The sequence below is a fragment of the Eleutherodactylus coqui genome, chromosome 10, assembly GCF_035609145.1.
Source record: "Eleutherodactylus coqui strain aEleCoq1 chromosome 10, aEleCoq1.hap1, whole genome shotgun sequence".
NCBI lineage: Eukaryota > Metazoa > Chordata > Amphibia > Anura > Eleutherodactylidae > Eleutherodactylus > Eleutherodactylus coqui.
This window is the reverse complement of record NC_089846.1, coordinates 121,180,498-121,198,369: the sequence shown is the minus strand read 5'-3', so window position 1 is coordinate 121,198,369 and position 17,872 is coordinate 121,180,498.

The window sequence follows — 17,872 nt, the reverse complement described above, 5'->3', positions numbered from 1 at the left end:
AATTACCACATAAATTAAAACATGTCATTGTTGAAAAATTGGGCTTGGCCACATAGGCGAAAACTGGCTTAGGTAGGCAAGTGGTTAAAATCAGGTCTCCCATGTGAAAAAATAATAAGTCAACTCATTCTCACTTCTCCATCCACCTTGTAAGTCCCCTGCTGGTGGCTCCTCACTAAGACTGCATATGGGACATCACAGAAAATGATAGAACTCAGACATTGATCGCTGAGCTCTGTCCTTCGCTGCAGCAGCCGGTAGATGTTCTGCTCACATGCTGCTGCAGCCTGTAAATAATATATCATAGCAGAGACTTGGAGCCACCAGCAGGAGACTTGCAGGTAATTGGGGGGAGGTGGGTATGAGTTGGTTTATTATTTTCTCGCATGGGGACTTGATTTTATAGAAAACATTTATCTCAGGAAGCCCATTTAATGAAGTCATAAATGAAACGAAGCACATTAATCATTTTCTATTGTTGATTGCTAAGCCTCCCAACTCCAATGTTAAGAAATAGTAGGTAGCACTCAAATCGAGTGAAAAATGAAATTTTTACAACCACAGAAGCAACGTGCTGCTTCTACTACTTCTGCTATTTAAAGAAGTTATTACCTTGTAATGCCTTGTATTGGAATTTATAGTATTTGCTTTGATGCATTAGTAGCAAAGCAAAAATATACAGCATAGTAATGGATTTCTCATGTTGTGTGGTAACCAGAAATATTCTCTAGCATTTGACATAAAGACACAGTGACAGCGGGGAATAACTGTTATTTAATTGAATCATATATCAAAGTCACATTTTACACATCCTGGTATGACTATGCTGAACATTATGAAAGTAAAACATGATACAAGCAGGTGAGACAAATGCCATGTTGTAGTTTAACACTTTCTACATCAATCTAAGTTTAGTAAACACTAGTTGGCTTCAATCATTTTAATATGTATTCCCAACTAATTCTACAAGGAATTGCAGCTATGATTTATGGGCATCCTAGTGATGGACATTCACAGAGATTTCTTAACTGATTGCCAGCTTCTAGTCATCATTATCTGCTCATAGGTTTCCAATTGAGTACTAACGCAAAAGTTGATCCTGTAGGTCCGCCATTGATTTTCATAGTTTTCATATTATTTTCTTGACTGGCTGCCACAGAATTGCAGCATTCAACTATAGCATAGCATCGCAGCCAATAAGCTTACTCTCTAAATTCTGGTGCAATCATCACAATGCCTTGCATCAAACGCTTGCCGTACTCAGAGAGATAACCAGAGAAATAAATCTTACTGGCCATGGTTACAGTTTTGTGTGGCCAATATTATCAAAAGCAAATAGTATATGAATTCAGATCTATGCCAGGGAATTGTTATAAGGCTTGTCTAAAGAGTAGGACATTGACTTGCAGGAATGCTGCCTTCCAAAAGGTGGCGCTGCAGATCTATTGTTCCATCTTCCCTATTTGCATATTTCCCAGAGGAGCATGAATGGCCTTGTAAGTTTCCTCACTCACCTTCTAGGTGCTCTCCTTAAGGAGAAATGATACCCTTTCCGATGCCTTGTTAAAGACAGATGGAGCAAAAGTCCAAACTGTATCAATCTGACATTGTCTGCCACACTGCTATAGTGAAGCCAGTTATACAGCTCGGAGTGAATATCGAAATTCTGGGTTCTCAAGATATTTCTATTATTGGACTGGATGGTACATGGGAATCTGCTTTCTAAAAGTCTGACGCCACTCTGCAGCAGATATAATAATACCTATGTAAAGTGCAGGTGGATGGCAAATGGCACGGCAATAAGGCAGACAGATTTATAGGAAATTTTAGCTGTTCACTGTACATATATTTACAGGTCTTACTCCATAGGAGGACACATATACTTAAACATTGCAACTGACCAGTCTCAGTCACGCCTTATGGCCACATGGGGTAGCGGTCTCTGGATACTACAACTAGGAAATAACAAGTCTCTAATCCTTGATGACACTTTCAGTTACAGGGCTGGTGTTTCACTTGTATCATCGCTCCAATGCATGGTCATATCCATTTTGGCAGCAGTCAGTCACTAGTCCCGAAGTTGACCTCCCTGATACAGGGGATTAGTGTGTCCAGCCTCAATTTCCTACAGATGAAGGACTCCTGCAGCCTATCAGTAGCTTTTTTTTTTTTTTTTGGAAATCAGTTTTTATTGACATTTTTGTTATTGAATAACAGGGGGAACAAATACAAGTATAAAGATACATTAATAATTATTTGCATCACGGTGAGATAAGACCACAAAATGGCCTGGTCGGGAGGTAATAGAGTCCTGTGCTTATATAGATGATGGGTCTTCTCCCTGAGTCTGAAGGGACGGTTCATCTCAGCGTACTGCGGCAGGTGGAATAATGCGGTCCTGTATCCTTTTGAGAATACACGGCAAGAGGATTGAAGTAATTAACTAATTAACTTAGCCTGCAAGAAAATCGAGTAATAATTAGGGGGAAGGAGGGGAAGGTAGGTGGGGGGGGGGACAGACAGACGGGGGTGGGGATTGGATAGGGATGGGGATACTGTGGGATCGAATCACTGTTGTGACTTAGCTTACTGTGTAAACAGTATTCACTGCGTGTATGGAAGGTTTTCCAAAAAGGCGGGGGGAGTGATAGCTATCTAGAAGTTGATCTAGGGTGTAAAGCGGGGCACCCATTTGACTTCTTGGCGTTTTAAGACCACTGGGATACATAGAAATTGTAAAGCGTACGCCCTATTTAAGTGGTCCATGGTTCTTCTAAGGGGGGATTTATACACTCTACACACTCTATTGTGTAGAAATATAGGAATGAGGAGGAGGGCCGACCCCACGTGAGAGGCCGCAACTCGGCAAATGCAGATCATGTAGCCCTCAGTTGTCTCCAGGGGCCCCAAGTGTTCCAGAACTTTTCATGGGAGTCTGTGGCCCAACTAGAAAGCTCCTCTAAGTTAGCGATAGTATCGACTTTTTCCATCCACTGAGATATTGAGGGAGGAGTCTTTTGTAGCCACAGTAATGGGATTAATGCTTTAGCAGCATCTAAGAGAAAGGCAATGAGTGGGTTCCTCTTAGGATGAAACTCTTTAGAAGGTTTCCAAAGAAATATCATCTCCGGGGATATAGATATCTCCGGAGTGAATTGTTTTAATGTCGCCTCCACCTCTGTCCAGAAAGGGGCCAGGATCGGGCAGCTCCACCATATATGAGTGTAAGTTCCTATATCGTTTTCACACCTCCAGCATCTCCCGTGTGGAGCTAAGTTATAGGCGGCCAGCCACTGGGGGTTTTTATACCACCTCACCAGTAGCTTGTAGTGGCTTTCTTGAGCTATAATACAAGGTGAGATGCCGAACGAGGTGTTCAAGATAGTTTTGATATCGGACGGAGAGAGAGAGATGCCCAGTTCCTTTTCCCAGGAAATTGGGTTTTGTATAGGATGGTTTGATAATATATTTTTTGCGTAGGGAAGAGATTTTCCTAAATTTGGAATTGTTGTCCATAAGGATCTTTTCGAAGCTTGTTAAGAGTCTTGTAGAGTTGTACTTTTTCAGGAAATTATTCAGAATTTTTTTTAATGTAGATCTGTTGAAGGAATGAAAAGTTATGCACAGGGAGGTGGTCTTTCAGGATTTCATCTGCTGTTTTGTAAGCTATTGTTTGCAAAACGCCTATATTGAGATCTTTAAATTTCTCCCATAATGAGTGGGAGGCAGGATCCCCGGGGGTATCCAGCAGGTGAGGAATTGCTCTTATAGGCGCGCATGGGGAGGGGTCTGGTGCTAGAGTTTCTTTCAGGTTTGCCCATATTTCGCAAGGGCCTTTAATGAGAGGGTTTAGACTCTTGGTTCTGCCTATATTGTTTGTGGGGAGCCATAGCTCCTTCAAGTATGATCTCCCCTCTGAGGCCTCTGCTAATGAGGGTAGAATTTTGTCTCTGGTTGGGAATACTAGGTCCATCCAGTATCCCAATTGGGATGCGCCATAAAAGTCAGAGATGTTGGGGAGATCTATGCCACCTTCTGTGCCTCTTTTAATCATAAGGCTGTAGGCCAATCTAGGCCTTTTATTTCTCCATACAAATCCAGAGAAGATTGTTCATATTGTTTTAAAGAAGCTTTTTGGTAGGTGTATTGGAAGCATTCTGATTTTGTACAGAATTATTGGGAGGATATAAGTCTTTAGGATGTTTTTTCTCCCGAACCATGATATAAAAGGAATATCATAGCTCCGTAGGAGATTTTTGATATGGCCGATCAGAGGTGGAAAATTCGTTTGGTAGAGATCTTCTATTTTTTTTGTTAGTTTGATTCCTAAAAAATCCATTGATTTTTCAGCCCAGTTGAAGGGGGACTTTTCTTTAATGATCTTGCATCGCGCTTCTAGAATTTAAATATTTAGGACAGTGGACTTTGCAAAATTAATTTTAAAGTTCGAAAGCGACCCAAAATCTTTGAGTGCGGTTTCCAGTTTGGCCAAACCTTTCTCGGGATTTGTGACTAAAAAAACTATGTCATCCGCAAAGGCAGCAGAGGAGAGTGTATGTTTCTCCCATTTCAGGCCTTGTATTTCCGGATCTTGTCTAATCATCTGAAGAAAGGGCTCTAATGCAAGTACAAATAGGGATGGTGATAAGGGGCAACCCTGGCGGGTGCCATTTTTGATATCGAAGGTTGGGGAGAGAATCTCATTAATTTTGAGCCTAGCATTTGGAGAAGCATATAGGGAAAGGATGGCAGAGACAAAAGCCCGAGGAATATTAAAATGGAGTAGAGTTTTCTTCATGTAGACCCAGTCAACCCGGTCGAAAGCCTTCTCGGCGTCTGTCCCGACCAGTAGCAGGGGTATTTTAAATTTGTGGGCGTATCAAATTGCATGAAGAATCCTTCTGCTGTTGTCTCTGCCCTCCCTCCCCCTCACAAATCCCGTTTGTTCTTCGTTGATCAGGGACGGTAAGAAGCCCTCTAGTCTTTTAGCTAGGAGTTTGGCCCATAATTTTAGATCAAGATTTAGGAGAGAGATTGGGCGATAGCTGCCACATAATTCTGGGTTTTTGTTGTCTTTGTGTAATAAAGTTATGTGGGCTTCGAGCGATTGTTTGGGGAATGCGGCCCTTTGCAGGAGGGCATTGAATAATTCGGTGATTCTGGGCACAAGGATTTCCCTAAAGGAGTTGTAATATGGTAGACTTAAGCCATCCGGTCCTGGGCTTTTACCATGTGGGCAAGATTTTAGTAGGAGGTCGACTTCCTCCCGAGAGACTGGGACCATTAAGGATTCCGCTTGTTCGTGATTAAGCTTAGGGAGGTGGGATTGAAGCAGAAAGGCATCAGTTTTTCCTTCCAAATCTTTTTCTTCCTCCGGGGAGAGGGAATTTTGTTGTCTAATATTATAAAGGTTAGAATAGAATTGATGAAAAGCTTTTGCGATTTCTTCTGAAGAGGTTACATGTGATCCGCTAGCGGTTTTGATGGAGTGTATGTGGTTTTTGGCTCGTGCTTTTTTTATCAAGGTAGACATATACTTGCTGCCTCTATTTCCCTGTGCATAAACTACATGTTTAAGGTATAAATGTTTTTTGTTATAGCGGGAGTCTAAGCGTTGTTTGAGGTCCTTTCTTAGATCCTCCAATTCCTCTAACGCTAATTTAGATTGGGATAGCTTCGTTATTTGTTCCAGTTGTGCTATCTTACTCAGTCTGTCATCAATATCTTTTTGGAGGAGTTTTTTCGTCCTAGTACCCAGAGCTATGAGCAGCCCCCGCATAAAAGCTTTATGGGCTTCCCATACCATGGGGGCCTCCGCGTCCCCATTCGCATTAATGGAAAAGTATTCCTCTAGTAGGGCTGATAGGTGTTCTCTTTCTTCCAGAGAGTCAAGCAGGGATGCATTGATTCTCCATCTCCATTCTTTGGGTTTGGGTTGAGGAAGGCGGAGGTCCACATGGACAGGGGTGTGGTCCAAGATTGTAGTTACATCTATTTTGGCTCTCTCAACATGCGAAAGGAGCTCTGTGCTGAGGAATATGTAGTCCAGTCTTAGGTGGGATTGATGTACTTTTGAATAAAAAGTATAATCTTTTATGGTGGGATTCAGGAGGCGCCACGCGTCGATTAAGTTTAACTCCTGGAGGCTACGAATGAGTCTCCTAATTTTTATTTGTGATGTATGAGAGTGGCCAGTTGATGAGTCACTTAACGGGTGTAAGGTGATATTTAAATCCCCTCCCAAGATAAGTTGGCCTTCTGCGAAGTGTTTTAGGATTGTTAAGTTCTTGATCAGCCAAGGGACTTGATCGGTATTAGGGGCGTAAAGATTGGCTATCGTTGTTTTAATGTTATTGCATATTCCCTTCAAGAATAGAGCCCTACCCTCCCCGTCCTCAAAGCTGGCCTGACATTTAAAGTTAATAGATTTATGGAGAAAGATCGAGACCCCCTTTGAGGCAGAGGTGGAGTGAGCGCTATGGAAGGCCTGATCAAAGTATTTGGCTGGTAATGCCAGGCATCTACTCTTTTTATAGTGCGTTGCCTGCAGAAGAAGAACACTCGTGCCATACCTTTTAATTAGCAGAGAGATGTTGTGTCTTTTTGAGGGTGAGTTGAGGCCTCTCACGTTGAAGGACGTAACCCGTATGCTCCCCATCTCAGGACTTTTGTCGTATGCTTAGACTCTGGCACCGGCGACCTGGGCTTCAGCTGTAGATGGAATGTAAACGCAATAAGTAATTGCAAACTGTATTCTCCCACAGAGGAGAAAGAAGGGGTGGGGTTGAGGGGTGGGGACAAGACAAAAACACGTAAGGAGAAGGAGGAAACAGAAAGGTTAAGTAAATCTTATAACTGTATCAAACTCACGTGAGTAATAGTATAACAAGATAAAGTTAAGGAGACAATGCGGATCGGCCTCGTTATTTAACTGAGACCGTCCTTAATTTCGTGGGCGAGAAAATAGTGCAACTGTTTAACTCTAACAGTCGCTCTACTGAATATTTATATCGGCCTAACCTGACCGGCACAAAAGGAACCTGACTATGTGGGTAAAGATCAAGGGTCAAATAGTTACATTAAATAAAATGCTACTCCAACGTGACCCCAAGTCACCTCCAATCGAAGTGGAGGGACATTCTATCGTGAACTATAAGTAACAATGGGACAGTAGTCTCTGCTTGGTGATGGAGAAAATCATACTACACCCTCCATTTCTCTCTCCACTCTCTCCCACTTAAAATATGTGGTTGTGGAGATATGGCGTAGATGGGGTGCAGTCCAAGAGGCTTTCTCAAAAGCCTGGTAGGGGAGAAGTGCCGTCCTGGGCAACGGCTGCTTTCAAGTCGCGGCACCAGCGGCCTCATCTCTGGATTTCTTTCTTTTTCCCTTGGGTGATTTAGCGTTTCCCGGCAGTTGCCATCTCTCCGGTGGTTCCAGCATCGTAAAGTTTGGCAAATCAGGGATCGACTGCCAGCAGGGAAGCTTAATTGGGTCTAAGTCCAATATCTGCCAGCATTTTTCTAGGTCGTCTTGAGAGTGTATGTTTAATCTGCGGCCCTTGTGCGTTATGCCCAGCCCAAAAGGGAACAGCCACGCATAATGGATGTTTCTCTCCCTCAGAGCGTCCAGTAAGGGTCGTTTCGCCAAGGTAGAGGGCGCCAAATCTTGAAAGATTTGTAGGGATGCGCCTCCATATTTAATATCGTTATGATTCCTTGCGGCCCTAAGTATTGAGGTGGCATCAGGAAATGAGAGCATTTTGCAGATGATATCTCTTGGCGGGTCAGATGCTGAAGGGGGCGGTCTCAATGCCCTGTGTACTCTTTCAATTGCAATGGCGGCCGCTCTGTCTTCTCCCAAAAGCGAAGCTAAGATTTCTTTTACCACTTTCTCTAACACTTCTGTAGCCCAGGATTCTGGGAGGCCCTTTATGCGCACATTATTGCGCCTATTCCTGTTTTCTATATCCTCCTGCATTAGTATGGCTTTGTTAATCTGTGCGTGGTGTTCTTTAAGGGCTCTCTCTACCTCCAGAGCATGTGATGAGATGGCAGCTGTAGAGGTTTCAAGGTCTTCTGTTCTCCTTCCTAGCTGCTTCATCTCCTCTTTAATTTCGGTAAGTTCAAGGAGTATGGGTCTCATAGTGCGCATTAGGAGATCGTTCATAAATCCTTTAGATATGCGCTCATTCTATTCCCCCTCTGAGGAGACCTCATCCTCTCTGTCTCTTGCCCCCGCTCTGCTCGGCTCGTGGGCGGGTGCCATCTTGGCTGCATCATGCAGAGGACGAGCGCTCTTTTCTTTCAGGTAGTGCTGCATGTCTACTTGCCCCTTGTTCTTCTTAGGTGTTTCTTGGGGTTCACTGCTCCTGTCCCTGCTGATCTTTTCCATTTTCGAGCTGACTGATGGCTGTAGCAGGTCCCGATAAGTGCGGCTGTCACGGAGCTCCTCTCTCAGAACTCCATTCCGCTCAGCGGTTAGGCTCCGCCCCCCAGCCTATCAGTAGCTTGCAGCAAACTCTCTTCCCACAACTCTGTACTTCGAGGGGCCAATGCATAGACCAGGATCTTGGTTACTTTTCAGGCCCAGTGGCAAAAACCATTCTCTCTGCTGCTTTTTCTCATGGCTCTCACCTGGTGTAGCAGCTTCAGGCACTAGGGTGGATCCCCAGCTGTAGTAGCCGCAGGTCTGGAGAGTAGTTGGGAGGAAGCCAGAGGTCATGAACAAATAGTCACGGTTTGCAGTACAAATGGAGGATGCAGGTAGGGTAGTCAGAAGGGAAGCCAGAAGTCCATATCAGGAGGTCTTGTTGAAATAGCGGAGGAACAGGCAAGTGGAGCTTGATCAAACGGTGCCGTGGAGCAGAATAATCACGCACTGAGGGAGTGGCAGGGTCAGGCTATTATAGGAAGTGCAATCAAGACAGATGCGGGGTCAGGACCAGGAGGCAGGAACTATGTAACTTGGATCAGGAAACACTGCTGAGAGTCTGGTAAGAGAAAAGCAGTAGTGAGAGCTACTGACTGGAGCACAGGGGGTTCTGGGTTTGATCCCTGACACCTAGCATTCTCTGGTCTGTGGTCCTTCAACTCAGCTCCCTATTATCATACAGGAAGGAACCTCTCTCTCCTCCCTCTCCTATCAGTTATCCTTTGGTCACCACTGTCAGTCTTACTCAGCTGGGGCTGTTGCTTAAACCCACATAGTTTGCAATCAATAAGAGGGAGCTTTCCTCTCCTGCACAGGCTGGCTCAAATTACTTTGGCCTGCTTCCACTGTTTACTAGCACTGCTGGTTCTCATTTGGGCCTCCCTGGCCTCTTCAGTCCTCTGGGCCCACTTTAAAATGATTTGGGCCACTACAGATGGTTTGGCCCAGATAGTCATGAAGGTAACATGACCCGCTCCCATAGTAGACAGATGTTATTACTCACGCAGTTCGAGCTACACTACTCCACAAAATGGTAGGGCTCCCGGACCTTTTAACTGACCCCCTTTCTTTTCAGGTTATGTGCTTGCCATGCCACACAGGGGCCGGCACTGTCCATACAGTCGGCTGGCGCAGTAATACGCTACCCGGTAAAGAAAAGGGCAGAAGATAATGAGAAATGAACCTGAATGTGATGCTATTGTTGTTAGTCCATAATTTCACTCATCTCTTCGTAAAATGGTAGATCATTTCCAAATGAGATATGCAGTATTTGTGTTGCCTTGGTTCACTTCACAGTACGTTCTCATTATAAACAGATGAATGATTTGAATTGATTTCCCCAATGTATATTTGCATTTATTGCTTCTGCTATTACATATAAACCTCACACCTTTGCCGTAATACGAGGCATCAAAATAAAACGCATTTAAACCCACTAGAGCACGTTACGGAATGACTTGCTATATTGCATGTCATGATGTTGACTTTCCAAAAACGCTTTCAGATAGTTTGTTCTCCTGGGATAGTGGAGGTGTTAATTAATATACTAAGTCTCTACCATGTTACAATGTCCATGTCACTTGGGAATCGTCTAGTTTTATTCATTGGCTGAAAACCTATTCTTTATTTTTCCATAGAGACACTTGAATATGAGAATAATTACGATTCTGGGAATGACAGTGCATGTCCATTATTGTCTTTTTTAATAATCCTTTAAAATTGAGAAGTACTACTGGGCGACATTGCATACATTAGCTGGCGACATTTTTTGTTCCCATGGAAGAAATGGCATATGACCCTTGCAGGATGTGCCGTTAATGGAGCCCCATGAAACAGCACTTAAGAAACTGAAATACTGTGGGCAGAAAACTGTGAGGTAATTATCACATTCACAGCCACAGTTGATTATTTGGAGACTTAAGTTCTGAGCTTTGCAAATTTACACCTGGACATCAAAAATGCAGGAAAAGTCAATACAAATATCACTGGTTATACAAAAGCCGCTAATTGTGTTAATCCCTTGGTTGACAGAGCCTGGAGTGAGCTGCATTACAATGTGTAACAAGGTAATGGAACAATAGTTTGAATTAGAGACATAAAGAGCCGCGAACATCAAAAAACTGAAAATGGAACATATCCAGATTTAAAGGAAATAGAACATTTGGCAGCTTCACAACATTAATCTCAACCCGCTGTTGGTTAGACAGGAGCAGGATGCACGCAGCTAAAAAAGACCATATCGGGAGCGGACGTGATGGCTATATGACCTACCAGTGTCCGAATCTTAGATCCCTAGGGGATGTCCGGCAGACCCATGATTTCATTCATCATAGAATGCAGTCACAGCAGACAGATATGACATATTCTTTCACAAAGATATCTTTTTTTCAGTATGTGGATTTTTTTTATTATACTGCTTGGTATGTTCTTTATATATTGGCATCTACATAAAACATTGAAGGCACATTCCATAAAATATATAGCACATAACTTTATTTTCCTCTATTCACGCATATTTGTAAGAGGAAATAAATTCTTTGGCGAGTTTATACACACAGTGGTATTGCAGTGGAATTTCGGCTGCGGAATGTACGTTGAAATTTTGCAGTAATATACAGTGTAATGTGAGATAAGGAATTTAACAAACTTGTCCGCTCAACTGAGGATGATTCATTCCAGAGCTAAGCACGGGGTTAGATTAATGGGATATGTATGGTCCAACATTGGAGACTAAAATGAAGTCTGAGCTCCTATGTAAAGCTTGATGAAGACCCACTGGACGGGTCGAAACGTCGCTGGTTATCATTTTAAATGGAGGAATCAAGAATCTATTTTTTTACTCATCTCAATGCTGCCTGGGCTACACATTTTATCTGGATATTTACTTGGGTGATGATCCAGACCCTGGCCGGGCTTTGCATTTGCTTCCCTCCTTGCCTATAATGGGATCTACAAGACACCAGTGGGCTTTATTGGCCCTCAGTTGCTGCTGTGAGCTTTGTATTTGTGCTCCTATGTATATCTAAGGCCACTCTCACACACAGCGTTGGCAAAATACAGCAATTTTGATTGCAGCGTTTTGCCAGGATTTTTATTGGTGTTTTCGAAAGCAGTAGCATGCATTTGACAGCACTTTTTAACGCACCCCATCATTGTGATGGATGATGAGGTGCGTTAAAAAGTGTGAAAACACACCAAAATAGAACAGACAGTGTTTGAAAATCGCGGCATTAGAGAACACCACGTTCAAACACAGTTCTGCGAGGCTCCATTGAAATTAAGATTTTTTGACAACCTTCATCAGCTTCAATCTGTTGGGCGCGGGGCTTGTTACAGCTGTTTCTCTAGTACAGGTGGGTGGCAATTGATAAGTTGCTACATGATATTTACATGCATCCCATTACTGTCAACCAATATTGTACAGAACCTTTGGGAATCCGATTCCCTTAACGATAGGGATCAATCATGATACCATTTTCCCATTGACTTTGCCTAAAACATCATATGGCTGCACGTTATATAGTAAAAACAAAAGGGTTTTATCTTTCTCTTAATCATCATCTAGCGCATTGCCCAATTGTGGCAAATTGTCATAGTAATCATGGTAATCCATTGACACAAACTATTTTAGAGCCTGAGAATCATTGTATTTGTTCACATGTAATGGAGAAGAGTGGAGTATAGAATATTCAATGTTTCAACATCTTTTGAATTGCATTTTGTGAATGTTGACAAAGTCCAAGGTCCATTGTAGGCATTACTATGCAGCACAGTATGAGTACTACAGATGCTATTTTTCATTCACTTGCTTTTTGAATGCGAAAAGGACACTGACATGGGTGCAATGGGACTTATATATTTTAGTTTGTATGACATTTTTTGAGGGGGTACAAAAGTTGCAAATTTGAAACACGTGCCAAAATTGTGAGTTTTCCGGATTTTAGGCTGAGTGTCACCACTTTTCATAAAGTGGTCATGCATTATAGCAAAACCCACACTGAATTGAAACTAGCATAGATTTCCATCTGGCGCACAGACTTGCTGTCAGAGGCACAAATGTATTAAGAGTCATAAGCATTTTATAACATTTGTGTCAGGCAAATGGATGCGTAGCATATTCCCTTTCTGTTTTCCAACCTGCACTACAAATGACATCAGATATGTACATGCTGTTAACACTGTAAGTGCATATGCCTGTTTATTTGTGTGCAAGTGTATGTCATGGTATAGATGTTTTCATGCATGTGCAAATTTATGAGTGTCTTGTACATATATTTGAGCACGTGACATGAGTGCAACTGCAAGGTGTTAAACTCTCACTCAATCTTAGGCTCACCTTCATTCAATTTGCAAATTGAGCATAGATCACACTCCAACATGGTCTGCATACCCAAAGGTTCTTGCTGTCACCATTCTTAAATAGGTAGCCAGAAGTCCTCCAAATGCATTCACACATTGCTCTCCAGCAGTCACTGAAGGCTTAAAGGTTTAGAGCTACAGGGACCGAACTTATTAAAGTTTTAAGCTTTAATACAAAAAATAGAGTGCTTCCAAAAAAAAGATAATTAAAAAGACAAAATAAAATGACTTTCCATCCTAAATCCCAGGTATATACCTACCCACTGGTCCATTAAAGGGGTTGTCTCGCGCCAATACGGGTTTGGTTTTTTTTCAATAGGCCCCCCGTTCGGCGCGAGACAAACCCAAGGGATGGGTTAAAAAAAAAATATATATATATATATATATTACTTACCCGAATCCCCGCTCTGCGACGACTTCTTTCTTCCTTCTCCAAGATGGCCGCCGGGATCTTCACCCACGATGCACCGCGGGTCTTCTCCCATGGTGCACCGTGGGCTCTGTGTGATCCATTGCCGATTCCAGCCTCCTGATTGGCTGGAATCGGCACACGTGACGGGGCGGAGCTACGATGACGACGCGGGACCAGCTCTCTGGCACGAGCGGCCCCATTCACCAGGCAGAAGACCGGACTGCGCAAGCGCATCTAAAAACGCCAGAAGACAGCGAATTTAGATGGATCCATGGCGACGGGGACGCTAGCAACGGAGCAGGTAAGTGAATAACTTCTGTATGGCTCATAATTAATGCACGATGTACATTACAAAGTGCATTAATATGGCCATACAGAAGTGTATAACCCCACTTGCTGATGCGAGACAACCCCTTTAAGCAAATCCTTGGACTGGGACTGAGCAGTAAGATAGCCAGGAGCAAACCCAATGAATATTTAACAGTCCATGTTCTTGTAATTCCTCCCCCCTCAATTGATGATAGAGACTGCCTGATTTAGATAGCCCATTTTACATCTGGCTTCCTCTCAAGACAAGTTTGGCCAGAATGGAGTGGCAAAAAAGGACATTGCTCTCCAAAGAAAGAGACCCTTGACGAAGTTCCTTCCTGCAAAGAAAAACGTATGCAGTTCAAAGAGCAAAACAAATTGAATCTGGATCCACCAATTATATACACATATACAATAATGTTACATTTTTCATTACACCCTGCTTCCTACCCTTCCTGTGTCCTCTATCTTTTAGGTTCTGCATCCCCAGTCACTGCTGCAAGTCCAAGGTTATCTGGAAGTGTCTCCAATAGTTTACATTGTGTCCCAGTATCCTGATGCAGTCACAAGGCTGTTGATGAATTACCAAGAGTATACTGCAATATGTTCAGCAATGTATTACTATATGTTGTGCACCTCATAGAAGAGAATATTGAACTCCTTATATTTAGTAAAGCGATCTATTTTCACTGCAGTCCTAAACTATGCTAGGTTTGTGAAACGCATTAGAAATCATGCAAACATTACACGGCACAGTGATGGCATTTCTTAACAATTTATTCAGAAAGTATTTCAAAAGAAGCAGAAACTCCAGGCAGAAAGCATGTCAGAATTTATCACAGCAGTGGACTGTAGAAATTGGCACACGCTTGTCATCGTGATTGCTAATATATGACAAAAGGTTCAACTACAACAGTTATATTTCCAGCATCCGCTAAACCCTCTACAGGAGGTACCCCCATCTTGTCAAGCCCACTCCTCCATATTAATATGTGGCTACATTGTAACTTCCAACTATTTCTTCCTTTGATTTATACCCATTTACGGGAACATGAAACATAACTCTTTTTACCAGCAGTATTTGTCCAAAAAATGTGGATTTCAAAGCTCTGAGAAGGCAGCGGTGAAAGCTATGAGTGATTGCATTAATAGAGGCGACATTAACTTGCTCAATTATCTAAATTGGAACCGAAAGGCTCAGGAAATGAAGTTCTTTAGATGGGTAAAATCTATTTAAATCACTTTATCAAACTCACCCTTAAAATACAGTACTCATTAATTTTTGTACTGCTCAGCAGCTAGGCTCACAAAGCAAAACACAATTAACTGCATAACCCCTTCATGGATAATGCGATAGAGCGCTCCCCTTCTTCCGATACTTTCACTCTGGGATTTGGCAAGAAGAAAGTTCCAGTGAAATTAGCTATTTGTGACTTACTGTACTTGATGATGTCTTGCTATGGGCTTGAAGACCCAGAATAAAAAACGTTCCTATTGCATCTGTTAGATAGCAGCATATTAACATAAGGTGAAATTAACTAAGCCTGTCTTAGTATGATTTGCCCCAGTGCACAGTGAGCTTGATATATAAAGAGACGCTCCCCTCTTCATGTATTCAGCACCTCCTAGCTGCTCCGTGCGCCTTCTCAAAAATGTACGCAATTTCTGACCTGGTGTACATTTCTGGAAACATTTACACTCGTTTCTGGCAGAAATTATACATAAATCTATTAGTCTAGGCTGGCCATGCCACCTCCATAAAGCTCAGCTCACTTTTCAAAAAAGGCACAAAAAGCTTAACCCGTTTAGGACCAGGCACTGTAAATTTACGGTGCCTGGTCCTGGGCTTAAAGCTTAGCCATATGTAAAATTACGGTGGCGCTTTAAGCCTCCTGCCTTTGCAATCAATCAGAGGCAGAAACGGGTTATCAGCTGTTAGTGACAGCTGATAACCCAGAGGAGAAGGCAGGAAGGGTATTTAACCCTTTATGCCTTCTGCTTCCCCGAGTACACAGTGCTCAATGAGCGCTGTGCACTAGAAAGTGAAAGTAAACTGTAACTTTCACTCCAGGAACCAGGGGGTCATGTGGCCGCCGGGGTTTCCTGCTACAGCAGAGCTGGAGGGTCATACTAGACCCTGGAAAGCTCTGCCAGTGACTAATGTCACTGCAGGGGTTGTTTTTTCCTGTAACTGGGGCTCCTATGGATGCCCAGCTACAGTGGGAAAATGTCAAATAAAATAATAAAATAAGGAGATAAAAGGCTATTATTTTCCATGTGGTGCTATAATTGTGCAAAAGTAATAAATGTAAAGAACCAATCACAGCCATTCATCGAGTGCTGGCTGTGATTGGCTGGCACTGGGAAATCAGAGAGTTGGGCATTCAGATACTGCCTCCCCTGTGATTGGAGCAAAGACAGTGTAATGCAGTATGGGACATCAGGGAAAGGAAGTGCAGGACAGTGAACTACAGTCAAAATACTAGGCTTGCTACATGCCCCCTCCCTGAAAGTGGATTGTAAACAGCAGAACAATGGGAAGACCACCTAAAAATTTGAACTTACAGGAATAAAACAGTGTGCACATAGCAGCAAATGAGAAGGTAAAGAGAACCTTGTATATGGTAGAACAGCCGTTAAAAACTCAGGTAGGCTTTAAATCCCAGTCCGTCCTTGAGGCCAGGTCACAGTGGAGAGCTCCAGAAAGAGCTGCTCAAACACTTAATGCAATCCTGTAACACAGGGCTCCCAATTCATATGAATGGGAGGCATGTCATACTCATTTCTTCTGCAGTGGTTGCTCACAGCAGATTACTAAGAGTATTAACTGTATAATCTGGATCAGGAATACCTTTTCCAAATTTTCCTTTTCCATCATTGTATTTTCTCCAATTGCAGTATCACAGCTGAAGAATTCATGTAGACATATAATATTATGCGACCACCCCATAGAATACATTATATGCTATATGACAAAGAGCGTGTGTGATAATTGTGTATCGTAGAGCCCCAGCAGAATTGATACACTTTGCTTGTGCTTTTGTATGTGTATACTTTCTGATACATTTTCCTATGCAGCAAGCCTAAAGGGCATATTCTTGGCCCAATCTACGTATCCAGTAGCTTTATTTTTGCGATTTCGAAATGCTTCGTATTTAAAACCTTGCCGAGCAAATCCAAGAGAAAGAGTTTGAAATGTAGCCAGCAGATAACAGGCAGATGAACATGTATTTGAAGAGCACAATTTAAATGAATGTACAAAGGGTGAAAGACAATTAATTCAATTACTGCCAAAGAACATTTCATGAACTTGAACTTGGCTCAGGTTATATTGAAAAACGGCTTCTGTCCTTGTACTATTACCAGAATATTGGCTGCATTAAATAGAAAATGCTTTGTTCACGGTGTAATGCAGGAACAATTGATGCGATTTCGTACCGGCGCTACAGCGCAAATGTTCTAATAATACTATTTATTGCTACTACTAAAAGGTGCCATATTATAAATTACTCTTTCTGCTCTTCTTCGTGTGCCCTTTATCAATACCATGTTTAATGCCAATCAATACAATTGCTCTTTTATAGTGTGACCTCCAGGTGATGCAGCATCCAGTCCTGTGATGTACTGTAATTGATTCTCCGGCAGTTGTTCTGTAACTATGTGCGCCGCGGATTCAATGAGGATGGCAAGGATCATTAGCTTCCTTATCATTTCTGGAAGCATGAAGTGCACATCAGACCTTTCTGTCCTGAGCGATAATTCTTAATGCCTACTCCATAGTTATTGTTTAGCTTCACACAAAACAATATATATACACCTGTATGATTAGTATATGAGGCATGAAATAATGAAATGTGAAAGTCACACACCGCATAAAAAAGTATTTACACCCCTTGGACTTGCTGTGTATCAATATTGAATCACAATGGCTTGTTTTTACAGTAGGCGACTGAAATAAATGTCAAAGTGAAAAAAAAAAATTGTAAAGTGTCCTAAAGGTCTTATGTTTATTAACACATTAATGACCGCTCATACGCCATTTTAGGGCGGTTGATAAAGTGCCTTATTCTGATGCATGTACCTTTTCACGACGCTGCATTAGAAGCCTTGCACGGAGTACAAACCATTTATTACCACCCTCTGCTTTCTATCTCTGAGTCAGTTCTTTACCCAGATACACACGTTTTCGCCCAGACTCAACTATCTCATTTGATATATCAGCCTGTTATGTGGCACGGTGTCAAATGCTTTAGAGAAATCTGGATATACGAGATCAATAGACTCTCCCAGGTCCAGCCTAGAACTTACTTCATTGTAGGAGCTGATCAGATTGGTCTGACATGATCGACCCCTCATGAA